Source organism: Parasteatoda tepidariorum, chromosome 3 (assembly GCF_043381705.1).
Source record: "Parasteatoda tepidariorum isolate YZ-2023 chromosome 3, CAS_Ptep_4.0, whole genome shotgun sequence".
In the NCBI taxonomy this organism is placed as follows: Eukaryota; Metazoa; Arthropoda; class Arachnida; order Araneae; family Theridiidae; genus Parasteatoda; species Parasteatoda tepidariorum.
In genome coordinates, this window is record NC_092206.1 from 102,526,282 (window position 1) to 102,549,037 (window position 22,756).

General features: G+C 30.0%; 1 protein-coding gene across 2 annotated transcripts in view; it reads left to right on the top strand.

Annotated features, from left to right (window-relative positions):
- LOC107443195 (sulfotransferase 1B1-like) overlaps positions 1-22,756 on the top strand; it is a 103,695-nt gene that overhangs the window by 36,868 nt on the left and 44,071 nt on the right. Inside the window, exon 1 of one of the 2 annotated variants that reach the window (XM_021144384.3) lies at positions 1,487-1,625. The exons of the other annotated variant lie outside the window; for it this stretch is intronic. The gene's annotated coding sequence lies outside the window, so the exon portion shown is untranslated. Of the gene's footprint in view, positions 1-1,486; positions 1,626-22,756 lie in introns of those variants that run through there. 2 annotated transcript variants of the gene reach the window in all.

Below are 22,756 nucleotides of genomic sequence, written 5' to 3' on the forward strand. Positions count from 1 at the left end.
TCAGGAACTATTCGACCTATTTCGTTCAAATTATATATATATATAAATATATATATATATAGTGTGTGTGTGTGTGTGTGTGTATTTAATAGTAAGCTCATTTTATGAATTGTATAATTTGCATCAAATTGTCGATTTCAATTGTTTCAAAGGAGCAGGGACAGGAGCTAAACAACAAAACACTCATTTATTTTGGATGCTAAGAACCTATTTCTTTTAGTTGTACACTTATAATGCACTGTACGAAGTTTTTCTGAAAGTTTTGCAAATATATAGAAATATTAGTTGTAACACTTTCACTGTCATTAAGAATGCCTCTTTACGCTGCACTTAAAATTTAATTTTAAATGTTTAAAATTTCAGGTCATAAATAATATATTGAATTAATCCTATTGTAATTTCTACGAATGCAAAGTTTCTTTTAAATCGCAAAAGTTTCCCTTAAATTATAATTTTTAAAATTATTTCTATTAACACTTGTTCTGTACTCTTACTTCCGGAAAAAAAAATTAAAAATGTAAGTTTTATATAATATGCTGTATTCACAAGTGTTAAGCAAGTGTCATTGTAAATAATACTTTAATTATTTCTCCATTAGTTTTAAATAGCTTAAAAGGAAAAGTTACTTTGTCTTTTTTAAGTTATTTTTTTGGCTTTGCTATCGTTTATGATAAATGCTTTTTAGTGAATCATATACTAACTTTCATGAAATTATAGTCTATTGTTTGACACTTGTTTTGTGTTTATAACTGTTGTGATTGACATTCACGACGAGTTAAGTTTTGTCCATGTTTAATGCATACTTTATATGGTAATTATGAAAAATGTACCCTCGAGTTCAAATGAAATGTCACAAATTCATAAAAATAAAAAGTGTTTGTAACCTAGATTTTTATCACGTGAAAATTTAATCCTACGATCCATTGTTTAGGTTTATTTAAATACCCATTCTTTATTGATATCATGGAAATGTCCCCGTTAAATTGGATATTTTTAAGCAGTTTAGTAAATTTTTAAATACTTGAACTATTTGTCCGTTTTAGAGGCAACAACAATTTGATCACTACAACATTAAATTTAATTAGTAAATTAAATTCGACAACATTAAATTTAATTAATAGAGTTTAAAATATATGCTTTGTTTCGCATTTAGGACACACTAATGGAATTTGTCTTTGCGTTCCTTTGCGTAAGAGCTTCGAAGAAACATTTTATGTTAAATTGTGCAAAAACTATGTAAATATTGACTTTTGAACCTAACATCTCACAAAAAATTATTATGGTACACGATGATTCATTTGAGTTTCTTGCGGAAATTAATTTATGATTAAGTTTTTGCGTAGTTGATCAATCAACCGTGACCAAAAAATTTACTTAGAAATAAAATATTATTTACAAGGACTTCATAAAACAAAACAACAAAAAAACTTTCCTTCTTAGTTTTGCAGTTATATTTTTGAACCGCCAGTCGAGGAAAACTTTCAATGTATTCCAAGAAAGTTTGATTTTCTTCGCAAAGTATTATTCATCTCAGCTGAAAAGAGACAAGGTTTTTTCCTTTTTCATTCTTTCTTTCAAAATGAGTTAACTATTATCCTCTGGATTCAAACACGAACATCGTTTGGGTAAGTGACATTATTCTGAAACATAATGAATAACTAACTTTAAGGGATAGTTTCTGAGAGTTGAAATGGCTCATTTTGTGACTTTTCAAAATCTCTTTTATTTTAAATTTCAACTCTTTCAACAATATTTTAAAAATATACAGAATTTAAAATTGAAATTTAAAGAAAAGTTTATGATAGCATTATAAAATAATTAAAAAACTATTTAAAGTACAGTGCGAAAAAATATACTCTTTCTGAATAACTTTTGATCTAATAATCTTCACGCACTAGGATTCAATCCTAATGGTTCAGGGAAATGCTAATTAATTTATGCAGATGATATTTCAAGTTACGAAGTTCGAAACAAAAACGTACTTTCCCTAAATAAACATACATAAAACATAAAAGATTTTTATACATGACTCTCAAAATATATCGGGTAGCCGTGATTTGGGAAATATGGTCTCAATAGCTGGTTCAGGAGAGAGGATTCAAAATTTGGATATCTAAGTGTTACATTTACTTTTTGTGTATTTCAACATATCTTGAGATTCTTTTAAGAAATGTGTAAACTTTTCGGGTGAAGACTCAAAATATTTTTTAATTTTTGCTGAAAATTATAGAATTTATTTCTCCAAAGATAATCCCATGCTAAAAAGCAATTTTTAATACTCATTTTTTAGTTTTTTATTTAATAATGGTTGAAAACATTTTGAACTGTAAGGTATACAAATTTTTGCATTTTAACATGTTATTTTACATGGAGAAACACAACATTAGAACAAATTGATTGAATGGTTCCTGACAAATCAAATTTTGAGTGCAAAACTTTTATTAACTATTCGAACTATTCGACCTATTTCGTTCAAATTTTGTATTTTGCCTTACAAAATTACATTCTCAAAATTAATGCAAAAACTTGCATACCTTACATTTTAAAATTTTTTCTACTATTAATAAATAAAATTAAAAATAATAATAATAATTTGGTTGCGTAAGTGTAAAAAATTTGATTTGTTTAAAAAATTATCTAGAAATGGCGAAATACGTAAAAAGTAAAATTAACTTTAAGAAGTTCAAAACTTGGTCCGCTCTTCTGATCAAACTATTAGGACCCTACATTGCTACTATTTGTAAGGATCCACCAGAAAGTATCTCCATCTAGAGAAAGCACGTTATTATGTCTGATTTCGTAACCTGAAATATCCTTGGAACTAATTATTTAGAATATTAAAGGTCACCCCCTCAAACCATTTAGAAATGGGACCTAATATGTGAATCTAGATTACTCCAGTAATTTCATTAAATCACGTCACACCATCCAATCAAATTTATGAAAACTTGAGATCATAAAATTTCTGTATACCCGCTGTAATAAGTAAATAATAGTATGAATGATAATTGCAATTGGAAGGAATGTTTGACTCTTTTTATAGCAATCCATTATTTTGTTGAGTGAAGATTTAAAAAGCGGGCCTAAACAAGTTCAAAACAAAAAAGAATAAAAGTGTTTTTAGTTAAAAATCGTGACTTTTTTATTGATCTGATCTCCATAGATCTGCTGGCACATTTTTTGTCAAAATTTTTAATGAACGATTGCATAAATGTCACTAAATGTTATTAAAAAAGTGGACCAAAAAGGGTGGTTGTGGTCTAGTCAGCATAGCTGTCTTTGGCCGAAAAAAAATCGTGTGATCTGGAGTGTTTTGGTGATTCATTCTAATCACCAAAATGGAAAATTACGCGCCAACAGAGATAATGTGTTGTTCTTTTGTGTTAATTCTCATTCTTAATTACTGCTTAATTACCCAGAACTGTCACCTCTGCTGCGATTTTTTAACAACGTTTAAGAATTATAAATAGTAAAATTTTATTAAAAATAGGTGTCACGCAGGTTCATCAGTAGGACAAATAGCGGCTAAGCAGAGAGATGATATAATTCGTCAGAGATCATGTCACTGAAGTTGAGAGAAATTTGTGCGCAATTAAAAAGTAACAGTTTTCAAATTGACCGAAAAATTTAAAAGTTTAAAGATTTCCAAATATTTGGAAAATATGGTACAGCAGTAAAATCATTAACCATAAAATATTATGTTATTGAATTTTTATTGATGAAATTTCCAGATTTGTAAATTTTATTAATTATGTTTGATGCTGTTAAATATTTTTTGTTAGAAATTTAGCTTCATTAGTTTAGTAAAAAAAAAAGCGTTTGAGAGGTTAAGTCTTTCTTTAAAGGTTGATTTTAAATTCTGCGTACTTCGTCCTATCGCTTAGAACTATTGCATGAATCAAAAAAGTTTTGAAAATAATCATATCATCGATAATATCAAATAATCAATCGTTCATTAATAAGACTAAAAATAGGGTTACACAATTGTTTATAATTAGTTTTATTTTTTATTATTTAACTTAACAATTATCTAAAAATTTAGAATTGTAGGGTGCATTTATAATAATTTTTTTTTAAATTCTGTAATTTTAAATCCAAAGCTTCGACGAAATAAGTCAAATAAAACGCTCGAAAATTGAAATAGATGCTTTTTTTTAAAACTTTATTTCTCATATTCAGTTGATTTCGTACAAATTTTTTAATTTTCATTTCTGTGGAATTGCGTGGAATTTTATTTTGTGGAATTAATTTTTTCGATCATTACTAAGCACAATAATAAAAATTATTTATAATTATAAAATATTATTTTATAGGGATGTATATTCATTTATTAAATTTGTAGAAAATATAAGAGTAAAAATATACAGAATAATTTTAAAAGATCTCCGTGAAAGATGTCAGATAAGCTTGATAGGAGTTATTGAATCCTTCTAATTTGCATCTTTCTTTTCTCAAAATTTGCTGTTCTATCAGAATGATCCATAAAATGGAAAATGAATTTCGTGTCCCGTCTTTTGAACTGTTTCTAAGCTTTTTAACTATGTTGGTGACTTTCAATGATCAGTGACACAGGACTTTCAATGATATGCACAGTTTTTAATAATCTTTTGTTACGTTTCTTCGAAACAAAAATCATTTTGAACGTCGATGAAATGGGTACATATTTTAATTCCCTCTCTATATATTTCGATACGGAATACATCTTTATACTGCCTTCAATTTCTTAGAAAACATTCTATTTTTGGATGAAAATTGTTTTTTGCTTTCCAAAAAAGATTTCCTTTATGACTTGGACTAAAAAGAAATTTGAGCTAGCTTAATTTAAGTTTTAACATAAAGATAAAATTTTAGCGTTTCGTTCGATAACTATCAGGAGATAGAGCAATGAGATTCCAGTCTATACGAATTTTACTCGCACCGACCACAGTAGGTTATCAGGTTTATACGAACCCTTCTTATACAGTTGATATCAAAATATTAATATGCATTCCTTATTTACTTCATGTTTGTTTTTAATGTATTCTATTATTGGTCATGCAGAGATAATAATTTTATGTTATCTTTTTCAGCTAGTGTTTTTAAATAATTGATAAAAAAAATAGCTCAAAATTTGTTGATGCCCCTGAGAAGTTGAAAGTAATATAGGGCAAATATGAATAATACAAATGAAAATATTGAAATTGACTTTAAATATCAAACAAAGTTTGAAAATTGAAATTTAACTGAATTTAAAAAAAGTTTAAATAAATTAGAATTCACATATTGTATTAGAGTTTGAAATTGGCATTAACTTCCCCGTCTGAATCACAAAGTTTCAAAAAACAAACTGAAAGTAACAAATTAGATGATAATTACAAATTCAAAAATTTTACAAAGCTTTATCGGGGTTTAGCATTAAAACTGTTCATTAATAATTGCTTAAATTGTAATTTTTTTGTCGAAATAGAAATTTTTCTAGGACTTTATTTTTCGCCAACTAGTAGTTTCACTGATTTTCAAAATTTAAAATTTTCGGACGAATCAAAGGAGTTTAGATCGTATTTTACAGAAAAACTTAAAGTGTATCAAAAAATAAAATTGAGTCATATTTTGAAAGATCTTTCAGTTGAGTTATCCAAATTAAAACTTCGCTGAAATTTAAAATAAGTAAATAAATAAAAACCTTTTTTGAGTGACTCTCTTTGAAAAATATTAGTGATGTTCCCATTGCCCCAAAATAACAATAAATTGAAATTGAAATATTCTAAATTTAGTAATATGGATAACAAGATTGGGTATCAATGAGGCAAATTCAAACTTATCAAATTTTAATAATTATCTTTGGCAAAATTAAAAATATTTCCCAACCAAATAAACGTTTCAATCAAAAATCCTAAAAAAGATTTGATGAGAAAAATGAAAAAAATAAATAAATGTGAATAAGCAATAAGCAAGTCATTTTACTAAGTCTCTAAAAAGTTAGTTTTAACTTGTGTGCCCAATAGGGCATTAACAATACTTGTCATTTGAGTTCTGACCCGTGAAAATAGAATAAATTTCTTCAATGCATATTTCCATCCAATAAGTTGAACAAATCTGTAATCAAAATAAAAACTTGTAATTTAGAGGTTGGCACCAGGGCTCGAAAAACCGCCCGTCCTCGGCGGTCAAAAATTCCCCGCGGACAACGAATTTCTCGAATCCGACGTCCGCACGGATAGCCATTTTCCCATCATGACCTTTGTCGTTTAAATTATTTCATAAAAGAAATAAATTATTTCATAAAAGAAATACTAGGTTACTATTAGTAACCTATTATTTCCCTTATTACTGTATAATGCAATCCTAGTAACTACAAATTCATAGTGCAATTTATATAAATGTTTGTAATAAATAAGAGAAAATTATATTTTTATTTTGTTGGAAGCTACGGGTTAGTTTCAAAGGAGGACGGGTACATTGTTGTACAAGCCTTCCTCGGGGACGGGTAAAATTTCTGAGTTTTTTCGAGCCCTGGTTGGCGCTATTAATTATTAGCAGAAATTGAAAAAACTTCATTTTTATTGTAAACTACAACTTGTTTATTACAATTGTAGTTAATTACAACTACTTTTTTTAATGCACTGACTTAAAACTACTTTTAAAATGTAATCACTACTTTTAGGATAAAACTTAATTTATAATTATGTTTGAAATGATTATCAGTAATCAATTGGCTTATGAATGAACATATGTATACTTAAGCCATTTTGTTATTCTAAACCATTTTTTTTTTTCGAATTTTTTCTTTTAACCCCCTCTTTTTAAGCCTCACTCTACAGCGAATATTTAATTTAAGAAATACTATGAAATTTTCAAATATTTGCAGTTTCTTAAAATGTTTAATGCTCGTTTATCTTTTTTTAAGTAAGCTATTTCCTTTAAGTTACCGACCAAAATATTTTCTTTTCCACTGAAATAACATGGATGCATTCTCTTAATGCTTTATGAATCGCATTTGGGATAGAACTAAAATAAATTAGCTATTATTTGCAATGGCAAAATTAGTGATTATGTATAATGAAGGTCATTTTATTCAGTTGATTAGCAATTATTCACTGAATGATCACTTTTGTCATGTCGACCAAGAGGTCTGGATTATTGTTAAAAATATGATTAGTAAAAAGGCAGTTTGAAAGACATATTCATTTATTAAGCAGCATTTAATCTACATCCACAATGAATTTCAACCTTTTTCAAACAGAAGCTAGTTTTGTTCTAAAAAGAAAAATTAAATTAAAAAAAATTAGACAACATAACATACTATTTAATGACTAAAAATTATAAAATATAATAAAGACGAAAAGTAAAAAAAAAATATTGCAATGATTATTTTATACCTTTCTTTTTTACTATTGCTGCTCAGGTTCTATGAACTCTCGGCTACAGGGACATCTTCATTACCTTCATTTGATGGACCCGCTAAGGAATTCAACCAATCAGATTCGAAAAATTAGCTGTTTTTAGTCTTGTTTCTTAAAAAAAGGTAAAAGGTAGTTTTTGCTACTCGTAGTGCACTAATCCCGACAACTGATATCCGGATGACACGTACAACATAAAAATGAAAACTTAACAATATTATAAAGAATATTTAAAAGAAGATAGTCGAACAAAAGGAACTAAATCGAACGTATTCTGTTTCCAGCTCGCACCAACCACAGAGCTGGCGTAAAATATCCTCAGAGGTAGACAGATCAAGAGTTAGATTCGTCTTGATTTTCCCCCCCATTTTCCTCAAACGGGGGTTAGTTGTATTAAAATGTCCTTCCCGAAGGCTAGTTTACCCCAATGCTTGATCCAGGAGTTCCCTTGTCTTCTGGATTTCAAATTACAAGGTTGCGTAGTTGAACATTGGTAGTCGCAAACTCAGATTTTTTTCGGTTGTTCAACACCGATTATAAAATTAAATTAAATAAGTCAGTTAGTATTTTAAATATAATTCCAACTAAAACGTTTGATAAATTAAATGTCCTAAAAGAAAGAAAATATTCTGTAAATGTGAAACAACTTAAAGGAAGTTTGCAACTTTACCAAACTTGCACTTTCCATCTTAAAATGAAAAACATAGCTAGATTTTTCTACATAGCTCGAAAAACAGTTGAGATTTTTATTTTCAACACTTAATTGGTTCCTTGTGCCATCTTAGGGCATAATTGTTGTATCGTATTTCAGTTGGTCATTGACTGTGTTAAATAATGATAATGTAAAATCAGAGAAACTTGATCAGCTTTTCTTATTATAAAGCGAACTGTCATTACTCATTATTCCAAAAAATCCAGGCTAATGATTGCAATAATAAGGATAAGAAAAATAAAATCATAAGTAAGGGCAAGGAACGTAAATACGAAATTTAAATTAATAAGAAAAGAAGAATGTTGAATTAAAATTAATTTAACTAGTCTGAAAAAAAATTTGGACATGAAGCGGACCAAGAGAAATAACTATCAAAAGTGCAAAAAATTGAAATTTAAAGAAAGATTTTGGACAAATAAATGTAGGAATAAAACTAAAATAGAAAATGGATATAAAAATAAAGATTTAAATAACAAAACGGAAAATAGTCTTGAATTTTCTTATCTATGAATCGTGACTATGATAATGGAGGTTTATCAGAGTCATGTCAACAAGAAATCCCCCACCTTTAACAAATTTTACAAAATTTTTCGATATTTTCGCTATTTGCAGTGACAAATAAGAAAGGTAGACAAAAAAATTATCTTAAAAAATGGTTTCTAAGCTAAACTCAAATGGTTTTTAAACTCACTTCAGAGAATAATTTTGTCATATTTTATTTATTTTCAACTTTACTTTAATCAGCTGTTATATTTAAACTTTGTTAATTTTTTCCCATTAAACTGCTATCTGCAGATAATATCTGAAGGACATAAACGATTTTTTATAATACATAAACAACTTCAAATGTCTGAATGTTTATAACTTTGTCCGTTAAACTACTACAGTCTATAAAAAATATCTTTGAGATAACGCATCTGTATAAACACCCACTCTGTTCCATGGAACCAAAATGTTCCATAAAAGCTCCTTGCCCAAAGGACTGTCTGGTCGCTGATTTGGGTAATTCCGTAGAAGAAATAAAAATGATAATCGTATTTCTTCCTTTTTTTTTTTTTTTTTCGTAAACTATCTACCACTCATTTTGCAATTTTTTGAACGCTACCAACACGAAGATAGAAAAATTAAGAACAAACTGACTTTAACTATTATCCAATGAGGGAGCTATTTACTGATGCAGAGATTCTTAAACTTTTTTATATCTATGATTAATATTAACACATAAGAGTTGCATGAAAACCCACTTATGCCGATGTCTTTTTAAAGATAATACCGACAATTTGAGAAATCAATTACGGAAAAACAGATTGAAATGTACGGTTTTCTGCTTTTAATTCAGGAGTTATTTCGAACCAATTTTTAAAATTATACAAAGCTTGTCAACAAACGGTGCTGCTGACTGAGAAAAACTATAGCACACTATTCTACTGCATATCAGCTCATTCTAATTCAAAATATTTACTCGTTAATTTTATCTTAAGACTGTCACACGTGACATCATCAAATAGCAGCTTTGTTTTTAAACAGTGTTTTATAGTTTTTCTTAGTCAGCAACGCCTTCAGTCGACAAAATTTGAAATAAATTCTAAAATTCAGTGAGAATAAGTTTTTTTTCCTAAGCAGATTGCAACTTCTATTTCCTACAGTTAATTTCTTAAATCATCGGTTATATTTGGTACATCCGTTAAGTTAAATCTTGCAATACTGGTTTCTCATGACCCTCAAATGAAATGAATCAATTCAGATACCTCCCGCATACTTAAAATGCGTTTAAGAAATGCTCAGTATTAGATGCAATTTGTGCAATTAATATGTTAGAATGTGCTGCCTTTCACTAAAAATTTTTTATGTTTCTAACTATTATTGGATCTCTTTTTCTTGTAATATAGTTTGTAAACAGTGCTTACCTTTTGATGCGATAATATGAGTGAGCAATTTTATAAAATGGATCTTACAGCATAAAATAATCTTATATCGCAAATTAATATTTCCAATCTATTTAATTAATATAGCTACTGATTTAATGCTTTCCTGATTATTCCAAGTTATCTTCAGTTCTTGTTCATTTCAATCATACTGAGAAAACTCGGACACAGCATTAAATAGGCAGTATAAATTGTTTCGATTTCGTTTTTATTCGAGGCGACCAGGTGGCCGAGTGGTCAGCGTGCCTGACTGCGGAGCCACTGGCCGCGGGTTCGAATCCTACTCAGGGCATGGATGTTTCCTTCTCTGAGTTCTATGTCCTTTCTCCTTTGTGTGAATGAGACCCGCCCTATAAACGGGTTTGTGGTTGTGTGACGTGGGCTACGCTGGTCCACCGCCGTGGCCTCGCCACAGGTGCCCACTGGGTAACGAGAAGAGAGAAGCAGTTCTGGCATTCCTGTGATTCGGTGATTCGTTTGTATAATGCTAATGTTTAGCGGTAGAATCTAGTAGCTTGAGGATTTTGAGCCTAGCAGTAGACGATAGATCTAGTGGCTTGAACGGTCAGTCGATCCCCTGTGATTACCCAAAATAACATGGGATAATAAACAGGCCTTTTCTGCAAAAATTTAACTTCCTGATTTGAGAAAATTCAGGTATCAGCATCCATAGACACGAAGTAAAGAAATATGCATCAGTTTTTTGTTGCTTAAAGAATTGTGATTGTTTAAAAAAAGAACAGAAGCAGATAGTTTAACCTTTTTGCAGTGTTTTGTGATTATTTTGAATTGAGTGATTTCAAATAAAGTGTTCAAATAAAGTGTTTCAAAGGGAAGACGTTTCTGTACTGATTGGTTTCATTCGTTAGTTGATGCAAGTGACTCTCACCTAAACCTCTAGTGAAATCAAAAAGAAAGAGCGCCTTTTCATCCCATCAGCATGTCGATTTTCTCTTGTTTCACTCATATCAATGCTCTGGTAAACGACATGAGTTCCGTATAATCCTCGATAACGCTTGGAAGAGCAACTCGCCCTGATTTGTCTCTCGGTTGCTGTGATTTCTTTAAAACTATGATCTGATCTTCATTTTATTTTCCTTTTTTTCGTTGACAACTTTGAGTTTTCTTTTTCAAATCTGCTTTGTTTTCTTTATTTACGCCCTGCATTTAAGATTGAGTACTTCTGATCGATCGAAACATGCCGACTGTTTATTTTTTTTATTTTTATAATAAGCAAATTAAGTCCTCACGTTTCAAATATTCTGTATAGTTTTGAGGTATGTCCATCAGACAAATATTATAAATGACAGACGTTTCATCATTATCTAAATGACGATACATTATGAGAAAGGAATTTATTTGTTAGTCACACAACTAGATGGAGAGATTTTATCTGCTTTGTCATTAAAAGCATACAAATAAAAATTTATTTCCCAATTTGAGATTTCTACGGAAAAGTTAGGAAAGTATAATTTTTTTTATCTTGTTTTTCACGTAATGAATTCAAGTGCTCTCCTAAAGCGGATAATATTGTTTGAACAAGATAACAGTGTAGAGGTTTCGCATACATCATTTCAAAGCACCTCCGCAACACATCTCTTCATTGTTATGTACTACAGTGACACATAAAACTGGTACATGCATTGTTATGGATAGAAATGGTGTCCGGAAACATCCCAAATACAAATGCTCTTTAATAAGCGAACTAAGAAAAGAGCAGAACTGAATTAAATAACTGAAATACTGAAGTGTTTTAATAAATTATTAAAATGAAATGATTTCTTTGATTTCATTTTAAAAGCATTTTAAACGTCTTGTTTTTCTAACATGAATTTTTCGTGGTTTTCTCACTCTGAGTTTCAAAATCACTAAATATATACTTTTTTTTTGTACTAGCTATAATATCATAAGGAAGTCGAATGGAAAATCTTTTTGTCAATCAAAACCTGGTTCCCATTTCTATTCATTTTCTACGGCTGATCCCACTTTCGAAAGTATCTATTGTCTTTGGATTAGTGTTTAATACTAAACTAATTCTTATTTGATTGACAATATTAGTTTGAAAAGTTGTCACTGCAGTCCTGTCAAATTATAATAAAAAAACTAATTATTTAATATAATGTGATGACAGAGATTTATCTTAAATCTTCCAGAAAATTATTTTTAATGAAATAATTATACTGCTACTTGTTATTTAAAAGTGCAGTCAAACAATAAAGAATAAATGATTATGAAAACATCCAACATGATTATAAAACTCCAACAGGGAACTTAATGTGTTCTATCCAGGTGTGATTATTAAATGTACATTAATAATTTAAAAAAACCCGCTTTTGCATCTACATGTCGGCTAAGAAAAGTGGCATTTGCAGTAAAAAAAATTATTTTTAAGTAGATCTTAATCCGTAGTTGTGCAATTCCGATTTTTCGAATTTTTGTTGCAAATTTTCTTACGCATCGATTAATTTTCCTCTATTTCCATGTGATTAACACTGTACCATTGTTTTAATTTAAATACAGTTGATTTGAATTTTTGATAGTTTAAAAATGATAATACAAAGATATTACAAATTTGGGCACTTTTTGGAGTGCTCTTTTAATTTCATTTGTATAAAATTTCATTTGTATAAAATTACTTTATATATTTTTCCTACCTAAATTTTCATTTCGTGTGAGACATTGTGGAATGCCCTACATCCTGTAGAAGAGATTTCTTACTTTTTGAAGCAATATTTTAAAATATATTTTATAGTTTTTTTGCACAATAAAACATTTAAAGGATGGAAGATGACCAAAAAGTTTTTGTAGTTTGCATCTCTTTTATAGATAACTTTCTCTCTATAGATAAACACTTAGAAAATTTCTGACATAAAAAAGGAGATAATCCGGTTCATGAGTGAACTCCTTTACCCAGATAAGCAAAATTTTCGACGCTGCTTTGTTTTAAAAAAAAAATTAGAAGAACAAACACACATTTCTTGAATTTACATGAGTGATAGATCATTCGAGAATCCATCCCATGTGATGCAGCTGAATGATCAATGTGTGAAAATGGAACAGTTTCTGATTGAGACGTGGTTAATGTCATTTTATCTTTATTATCTCATGGTTGATTAAGTACTTAAATTACTTAATATTGCCGAGGGCAGCAGGCCAGAAAGCGATCTTATGTTAAAGTTTCACTAACTTCAATTATTTGGATTCCTTGGCTAATTCATTCTTGCTTTTGTGATTTTTTATGCACAAACCATTTTATTTTATTTACGGTTTGAGATTGCGACAATTAGGTTAATTTTAATTTCTTATTTGTTACACGAACATTTTGTTTTCCTTAATAAGGAAAGGATTAAATTTTTTATGTGCACTTTTATTTTCGTGTTTTGAATAAACAATTTTAAGGGTATTCTCCTTATTATTTCAGGATAACATTTGTATTTTTGAAGAATGCCCGTCATTTATATAATAGCGTTATCAGGACCTTTTTTCATACTTTGCTTATAGCTTTTATCATTCTGTAGAATGTCTAGTATTACATACAATGCCTAGGCTTTTCAAACTCGGACCAGGTATTGACAAACTTGGTAATTTATTAAGTAGCTATTTATTTTCAACTCTGTAAGGTGCATCTTAAGCCAAACTTAAATCAATTTCAATAAGCCTTATTGGAGAATAAATGCGTGCATATATTAATTAAAATACTTATTTGTAATAGAGCATTCAAATAAAAAATTTTTTCACGCAAATGGATATGAAAATCGCCACTCATATTGATTTATTTGATAACGTGGAACAAATCAAGTTGAATCAATTTTAATAATCATAATTTTAACAAATGACCCGAATGGACAACACGCGGAGAGCGTGGCTCAGTGATGTTTCCTTCACTGAAGCAATAAAAACAACTCAGAAAAGAGAACATGGTGCAGTTAGCTGATATTCTGTTATAATTTAATGTATAGTAATAATTAATTCAACTATTTTGAATTATATTCTTTTAACAAACTTGATAAAACATATCTCTTACAACTATTTTAAAGCAATTAAAGAGTGAATCAATATAAAAGTTTTGCTCTAAATATTTTACTTTAATGAAAGCACTAATTGTAAAGGTATATCTATTAGCAAAACCTTTCCGATTTCAAAATTAAATAACATTAAATGTGTTATATTTGTAACCAATTCATATTTCTTTCATTGGGAGTTGAATGAAGTCAATGTGTCCACAATAACATCACGAAAATATGTGATGTTATGTCGAATGCTGGTTAATTGAAAGTATACAAAGCAAAAGTTAAAATCAAAATAAGTTAAAAAAAACGTATAATTTATATCCTGTTGTTAAAATTTTTATTTCATTATGCCATATAATAAATTCTAGTATAAGCTGATTGCAATCACCACTTGTTTATTTTATTTTATTTATTTAAAAAAATCTAAATTATACTTAATTTAAGTGAACTATCATTATGTTCTCATAACAAAAGCATTCAAACGTCTTCTTTTCTATAACAAATTTAAAGATATTTGTTGTTTTATAAGTCCCTAATCAAAAAAATGTAAGAAGTTCTTAAAATATATGAGGGGAGGAAGTGGAGTAAGACTGGGTAACTAAGATTAGAAAGCCTGTTTGAGCTAAATTGTTCGACTTAATGAACTTTCAGATATAATTAAAATATTCAATGCTTAGTTGTGTACAATATATCACTCGTAAAAAGTCATAGGTGCATTATTTTTATTATAAAAAGATTTTTTTTTCTGGAAAAAGTTAAATCACTCAATCAATCATGGGATATTTAGAGATGCTAGAATTTAAGTGAAAAAATAGCAAGCATTTCAATTTTATAGGAAATTTAAGAAAAACATGAATGTTTTCTTTCTCTGCAGCACAGCATCGACGCACATTAAGGGGCAAAGTAGCCTTACCCAGAGAGCAGAGGTTATCGAAACAGAATAGTGTTGGAATAAATCTTTATTGGTTAAGATATGAATTCTTAGCAAACGTATAATGAACTGGACAGAAATAATTTTTATAACTGTTATGACCAATAAATAAGGATAGTTTAAAATAAAGAGTTGACACAGTAAAAGAATCAAATCTACACAGATACCATGAAGTAATCAACACGTCATTACTAGTAAAGTGTAGAAGAGTGAAAGAGAAGTGTGACTATTTTTTATTGGATGAAAAGAAAAATTTAATTTGGAAAATGACCCTTTCATAAAACGCGGAGTGGAAATCGTACACCGTAAGAAATTAATATTCTGACTGTGGGGAGAGTTGTTATCGACAATGTCAGCCTTCATCTATGAAAAGGTACCTCTCCATTGAATCGAGTTAACATATCTTATATACTAGCGAATTAGAATTATATATTTGTAGTGGTAGATGCACTACAGTACTCCCCCACCAGAATAATTTTATCTGTGATAGAATTCGATGAATGGATATTACTAGTCGATTTATTGCTGCTTTGTAAGAAGCCGAGAGAGCTGTATTAAAATCACCACCAGATTTTTTGAGTACTGATCGTGAGAGCTGTATTAAGTTCACAATTGGTGACTAGTGAATGAATACGTGCACTTTTGTTTCTGTAAGCTACATTTGAGAGGCTCTACTAATTTGAGGATTACGAAGGAATGTTGGCACTTTTCAAGTTGGAAAACTTTTGGCAAGTTGTGAGAGCAAATTTCTTCTCTTGTTGGACTTAAATATTTTGGATTAATGTAAGAGATGCCCGAGTCTTTGGAAACTACTGGTCAACAAATTGTTCGTGTCACTGTAAAGCTGCCGCCTTTTTGGAGAGCTAACCCAGAGGTATGGTTCAGGTAAATTGAAAGTCAGTTCACGCTTGCTGGAAGGACAACAGAGTCAACGAAATTTCACCACGTAATTTCTGCTTTGCAACCGGAGGAACTAGCGATTATCAGCTATATTATTATCAGTCCACCTGTAGATGAGCCTTTCACCGCTCTGAAAAAAAAGAATGTGTGCTCAATATTTTGAATCTGGAGCACAGTGCTTAAGGGATTTAATTTCGGTAATGCAAATCTGCGATCGCCGTCCTTCAAGACTGCTTCTGGAAATGCGGAATAAAGCCAGTGTAAGAATTAGCGATGAGCTTCTTAAATCTTTATTTTTGCAGAGGTTGCCTACTAATGTTCAGCAGATTTTTGCGATTTCTTACGATAACCTAGACAGACTGACAGAGATGGCTGATGGTAATATGGCTACGACAACTAGCAGACAGTCAGTCAGCACAGTTGCGGGTTTGACGGATCATCCGGATTTGCGGTCTATATTGACAGAGATCACAACTCGTCTCTCACGGTTGGAAGCTCGTACAAGTGGCCGATCAAGAAGATCTAGTCAGAAACGCTCTTCTAGCCGAAGTCAACATACTACGAATTTACAGTATTGCTGGTATCATAAAGAATTCCAGCAACGAGCGACAAAATGCCGACTTCCCTCTTCGTTCCAATCGGAAAACTATTGAGGCCGTCATCTAGTCAAAAGGGTGACGGCAAAGCGATGATTCAGCGGCTTTATCTGACAGACAAGTCTTCATCCTCACGTTATCTCATCGATACGGGAGCGGACGTTTCTGTTATACTGCCTCGTACTGCCTATGCATCTAGTGGACATATTGCGCAGATGAAATTGTTCGCAGCAAACGGTACGACCATTCCAACGTTTGGCCAACGCCTGTTGAAATTAGACCTGGGACTCTGAAGAGAGTTCAGCTGGCCTTTTATCATCGCTGCCGTGCCTCATCCAATTATCGGAGTAGACTTCTTGTGCAATTCTGGGCTATTAGTCGACATCAAAAATGCTGCAGTAATAGATCCTTTGACCAAGTTGCAAGCAAGAAGTACCCGATATGCTGGGATTTCTTCAACGGGGAAAGTAATTTTAGAGAGCTCTAAATTACACCATTTGTTGTCTTAGTTTCCTGCTCTGATTAGGTCAGGTGTCACGCCAGATGGCGGGTCGAACCCAGGAACTTAGTCAGGGCATCAAACAGTGAGGCTTCGAACTGTGTTCCCTGATGTGTTGTGATTCGTAGGGGTATTCCAAACCTAGCAATCCATCCGGCGTAGAAAGCTGAAGCAACAGATTTGGCTGATATATCTGCTAGCGGGTAAGCTTCTGGCTTCACTTGGAAAAACGGTTGACGCATGTAAGACAGTAGCGAAGACCTTCTGATGGCGACAAGGGACTTACGATGTCGATGTGCACATGCTTGAACCTGGCATTAGGTGTAACAAACGTACCAAGCTTGCTCTGCGTGTGACGTGTCACCTTAGAACGTTGGCAAGCCAAGCATTGCTGAGCCCATGTCCTAAAATCTTTCTTTATACCAGGCCAAACATATCGCTTCTCCACCAACCTTATAGAAGCTTTAATACCTGAATGTGAAATAGAATGCAGTTTGAAAAAAACGTTTTTTCTGTTCACTTCGGGAACGAATGGCCGAAACCGGTGGTAGATACATCAGAAAACAGCTCCATACCAGGGTCACCTATTAAGAAAGGTTGAAGTACCAAAGATGAGTTACCGGTTAGAGCTAAAATTTTGGCTAGTTCTTGGTCACCTTTTTAGTTGTAGGCCATTTCTTGAAAATTGACGTGGGAAGGTGTTTCTATGGTAGCAATGTTTACTCTGGAAAATGCATCTGCAACCACGTTATCTATTCCTTTTACCTGCTGAATATCTGTATTGAATTGGCCAATACAGTCCAAATGACGCAAATTGTCTTGGCGAGCACTTATCTTCCTTTTGTTTAAAGGCAAATATAAGCGACTTGTGGTCGGCGTAGATAGTAAATACACTACAACGTGGTAGATATACTACACTGACAAAACAAAGGTGCTTAAAAACTTACTTTTTTGAAATAAACTTTTATTGTAATAGTAAATGTAAAAATTGTCACATGAAAATAAATTATTTATTCGTTATTTGAATTTGTTTTTATTGTTACACACTTTTACACACTTCATGTCATATTTAGCTTGTCGTAGAATGAACAAGATTTTGAAATAATTATTGAATATCTTAAGATTAATCTCATGTTTCAGTCTACCATAAAAATATTTTAAGTTTTATTTCGAATAAAATATTTTTAATTGAATTACAAGAAATAGACAGTTTAGCGGTATTTATTCGATTTTGTGGCGCCATGACGAGTTTGCCGTTTAGCGTTTGGGCTCCCTAGTAATACTATGTTTTTAAGTTTGCATTTAATTTAAACCAAGTATTTGTGACATTTAATATACTTGCATGTAATAAGTATGCATTTCAGAATAAATGTATAATTTTTTTCCTAAAAAAAATAAGAGACATTTTTTTAATGTATTTTTCATTATATCCTTTAATAATTTATATACTGCACTTTTTATTTCTCGTGATTGTTTCTATAATCAAAATTATTTTAATGTCCCACTTTTTTCTTACAATAATATTAACTATGAGGTTAAATACTTTATTGTTAACTTTAAGCGTCATGTATACTTTTTATGATGTTATTTGAGCTGATTATATTGATCCTCTTTTGATAACAGCTAATGTTGCTTACAATATGAAACAGTTTATTATTAGTAATAAAAATATTTTGTAATCTCTAAAAATTGTTTACTTTTCTTTATTGGGAAAGTTTTAAAATAACAATAAGAATTATATTTCCCGTATAAGAGTTTTCATAAAGCTTCTCATTTCAAAAAAGAGGATTAAAGTTTAAACGTACCTTGGTCTTATTAGAAAATTAAATATTTTTTTTTTATAGCTGGCGTTTTTCATCTTATGCTGCTTGAATAATTTATTTTTTTGTAATACCCTCCTTCGCTAAAGTCTTTGAAAACGTGATAAATTTTTTAAATTGATTCAAAGGTCTTACAATTAATGAGTCGCGATATATTTTTATTACTCTTAGTTTTTATTTTATTTCACTTTCTTTCTGTTATTAATAAATACTTTTACCTTAAACTGTTTCAAAAACAGCAAAGCAATAAGAAGGTTTTCAGTGACTTCTGTATGTTTTAAACACACTTATGTTTTCTTCTGACTCAATAGGTCTGAAAGCTCTCAATGCATAAAGGTTATATTAATCAGTATTCTATTAAAAATATTCACTGCAAATAAAACTTTGGAATAAATTTTGATGTTTAAGTAATAACTTCATGTTTTATATTTATTTAATACCCCCATAAAACAAAATAAATTACTGAAAAGAAAAAAGCTTTTATAATTTATAAATAACAGCATTTTTCTTAGTCTAACATTATTTGAATTTTCTTCTATATTTAGAATAATAAAAGAAAGCTCATCACAACAGCGCCCTGGAAGCGAGAATTTTTCCAGTTCTCTGGATGTATGTTATTTAGCTATTCCTAACAAGTGCAATGTTATATTCTTAAAGTAGAAATTTAAAATTTGAAAGGAAATGGATGTAGAAGAATAACGCAAAACGCTAAATGATTCAAGATCTCTAAAAGCACTTTGTGTACAACAGTTAAAAATCTTGATGTAATTTTAAATGCAGCTGAACAAAGCATTCTAATTTCATGCCAACCTTCTCGTGAAGCAAAATTTCGAAATCTAGAAAAAACATAAAATGACATGCTAAAGTTTATGCTCATTATTAAAATATGTCATTCGGAAAAAATTTAAATGTACTTTTAACCTTTTATTTACTATATTAAATAAAACTTTTACTTTATTGACATTAAAAATAAACTGCGCATTAGTAAGATTTATAATTCTGTTTAAAGTGTAGGTTCCTTTTGCCAAATTAAATCTAGTATTTATGAAATATAAGTAAATATTCGCATCAGTTTTATGTAGTTACAATATAGTCACCTCACATTATAACGTCCGTTTTCGTTTCGCCCACAGGGATTATTGAGCGTCTGCTGAATAAATACTATAATTAATGTAAAAAATAATTCAAGATAACTTAAATATTTAAATTAAATATCTCTCTGATTGAACATGGAACAGTATAAAAATACTTTTAAGTAAGAGATAAATAATTTAGAGACCTTTATAACTTTATCTCTATATCGACTATAGATTTCGTTTTTAATTTAACAATTCCATAGTATAATAAGTAAATTATCATTATTAATGTTCCGTTAGCTTTAATCATGCAGAGAAATGTTTGAAATCTGCTAAAAAATGGAGCAATAGATAGATGTGTCTTTTAAACTATGAGAAGTCACCAAGATGCCATTTCAGATCTTGGAAGAAAGGAAATATTTAACAGGGAAAAATATTTATATGAACTCTTAAAATTTTATGACCGCTTTGATAGAAAGAAATATCTATATATTTCTCACAATAAGTCTTTCAGGAGAAGCACTCTGCAGAGTAACAGTTTGAACTGCGATTATTACTTTTAGCATTTATGTTCACGAATTGCACTCTTAAAACTCATTTTCAAATGACCGAATCGTACTCATCATAAGCGCAACCTATTTTTGGCTAATTTCTTTTCCAAATTCTACATAGTTAAAAAAAGTTGAGTTGGATATTTTATTTAATATAAAAAATATATGTTGTCCATTTTTCTTTTAAGAACTAAGATGCTGAAATTCTAAAATTTATAATCCTATGCGCCCTTCTCTCCACCCCGCTCTCTATCGAAATGTGCTTCAAATATTGAATCCAGAGTAAAGAAGCAATCGAGTCCCTCTGTAATCGTCGTTTAGGTTTTTATCCTTATTCACTTTGAAACATTGCATTTTCACATTTTGTTTTGAATCCCGTCCTATACATATTGTCAGCAATTACAAATTTTTTAAAACTCGCATGCTAAATATAAGAATCAAATTACAGAATTTATACAGAATATGCGCTATCAAATTTTTGTGCTATTTTTCTTTTTTCCAATTCAAAAGGAACATAAATACTCCCTTTTAATCAGTTCTCGAGAAATTTCTGGAATGAGGGGGCGAGCAGCTGAATTTAATGTTCTAACTTAAGTTTATTACACCAAGGTGTTTGTTAACTTCGTGACAGTTCGTCGTCAGAATAAGAGAGTATTTAAGATTATAAAGCATAGATGTCGGAGACTATGTAGACTATGTCGGGGTGATGCTTATTTATTTGAGATTGATATCTTCTTTTTTTTAATCGTCTTTTTTACATATTTTCGTGCAAAATTTCACTTGTTCAATATATTAAGATTTCTCTGAGAAAATGTTTTTGTTCATTTACTTTTAAACATTTAGAGTGTATTTCAGCTACTGGGAGTTTCGAATGGCACATAGACTCTAAAATAAAAGACTTTGAAATGCGAATCGTTTTGAGTTCTTATGTTCAGGAAATAATTCAACTCATTTTGTTCAAAATTTGCATTTGGTCATTCGTAACTACCTATAGTCTAATAGTTCAGGATAATAAGAGGAGTTACCTATTTTTGAATACAAAATTTATTTAATCGCTACAAAGTGAAGTAATTACAAGCAATACGTATTTGTTAAAATTAAATCTTTACACAAAATTTGTTTCAGATAAATGTGATAAAAAAAGATTTCTTTATTTCGTACAATTAGCTTTAATTCGAAAGAAAAGCGACATTTTGAAAAATAAAATTTAAAGGCCCACTTTTTTAAGATATCTCGGATTATTTTCATCCACAAAACTCCGCATTTACTGTCCTTTCCTGTTAATAAATTTATGTTTAAATATTAAAATGTAATCTAAATTTTGAATGCCTCTTAACCCCTCTATGTTTAAGACATTTTTTAAAAAATATTACTCTCTTTATCCAAGAGTTGTTTACTTTTGTTGTACGAGTTGTTGTAGGTGTTTGTTAAAGATAAAAAACAAATCATATTTTAGTAAAAACTATTTGTATTACCCTGGGATGGTAGAAATTTTTTTTGTTTGCTTTAATAAGTGTTTTCAAGTTAAAATAAATAAATCTTGGAGAATTTCTGATATTTATTTGTCCAAGCTAGAAGGTATCGTAAACCATACCATTAAAGTGATTTAAAATGATGAGGTGTGTTTGAAATGTTCCAATTTTTCACGACTTGCACCGCCGACAAATCTAATAAAATGGCAGCAATGACTAACGAATGACCACACCCATTTAGTCAAAGAAAATGGAATTCAAAGATGATTGACGTGGGAGTCATTTTCTACAGCCTATCATCTTCACTTCTTTTTTTTTTTGGCAACATTCGTGTCAAGGTTTCTTTTCTTTTTTTTTAAAAAAAAAGAAAGAAAGAATTGCTCTGTATAATTCACTAATTGGAGACTATGAATATGCGAAATCATTCGCTGAGGGAAAAAAGTATTTCTAAAAATTCTAAAAATGAGAAAAAAATGTACCCATTACTTTGAAATGATGCTCCATTTATAATATCTGATGAATTTCTATTCGTCAGATGCACCAGTATGTAATATGCAAATAATTTATAAATTTCAGAACTAAATATTGTTTTAAGTATATCAGTTATATATTTGTTTATGCGTACAAGTATCAGGCATTGTCTATAACGTGTCATATTCCTAATTACTTGAATTCTGATATACAGTCACAATTTCAGTTATACATAGAATACAAATATTGGATCTGAATCATACATACTAATATACATCTAAATACTTAAGTTATATGGAAGTTATATACATATATATATATATATATATGTCTCTCTGANATAATATAATATAAAATCTTTTGGTATATTCCAATTTTGTTAACACCACTTTTAAAATTGATCGATGATTTGAA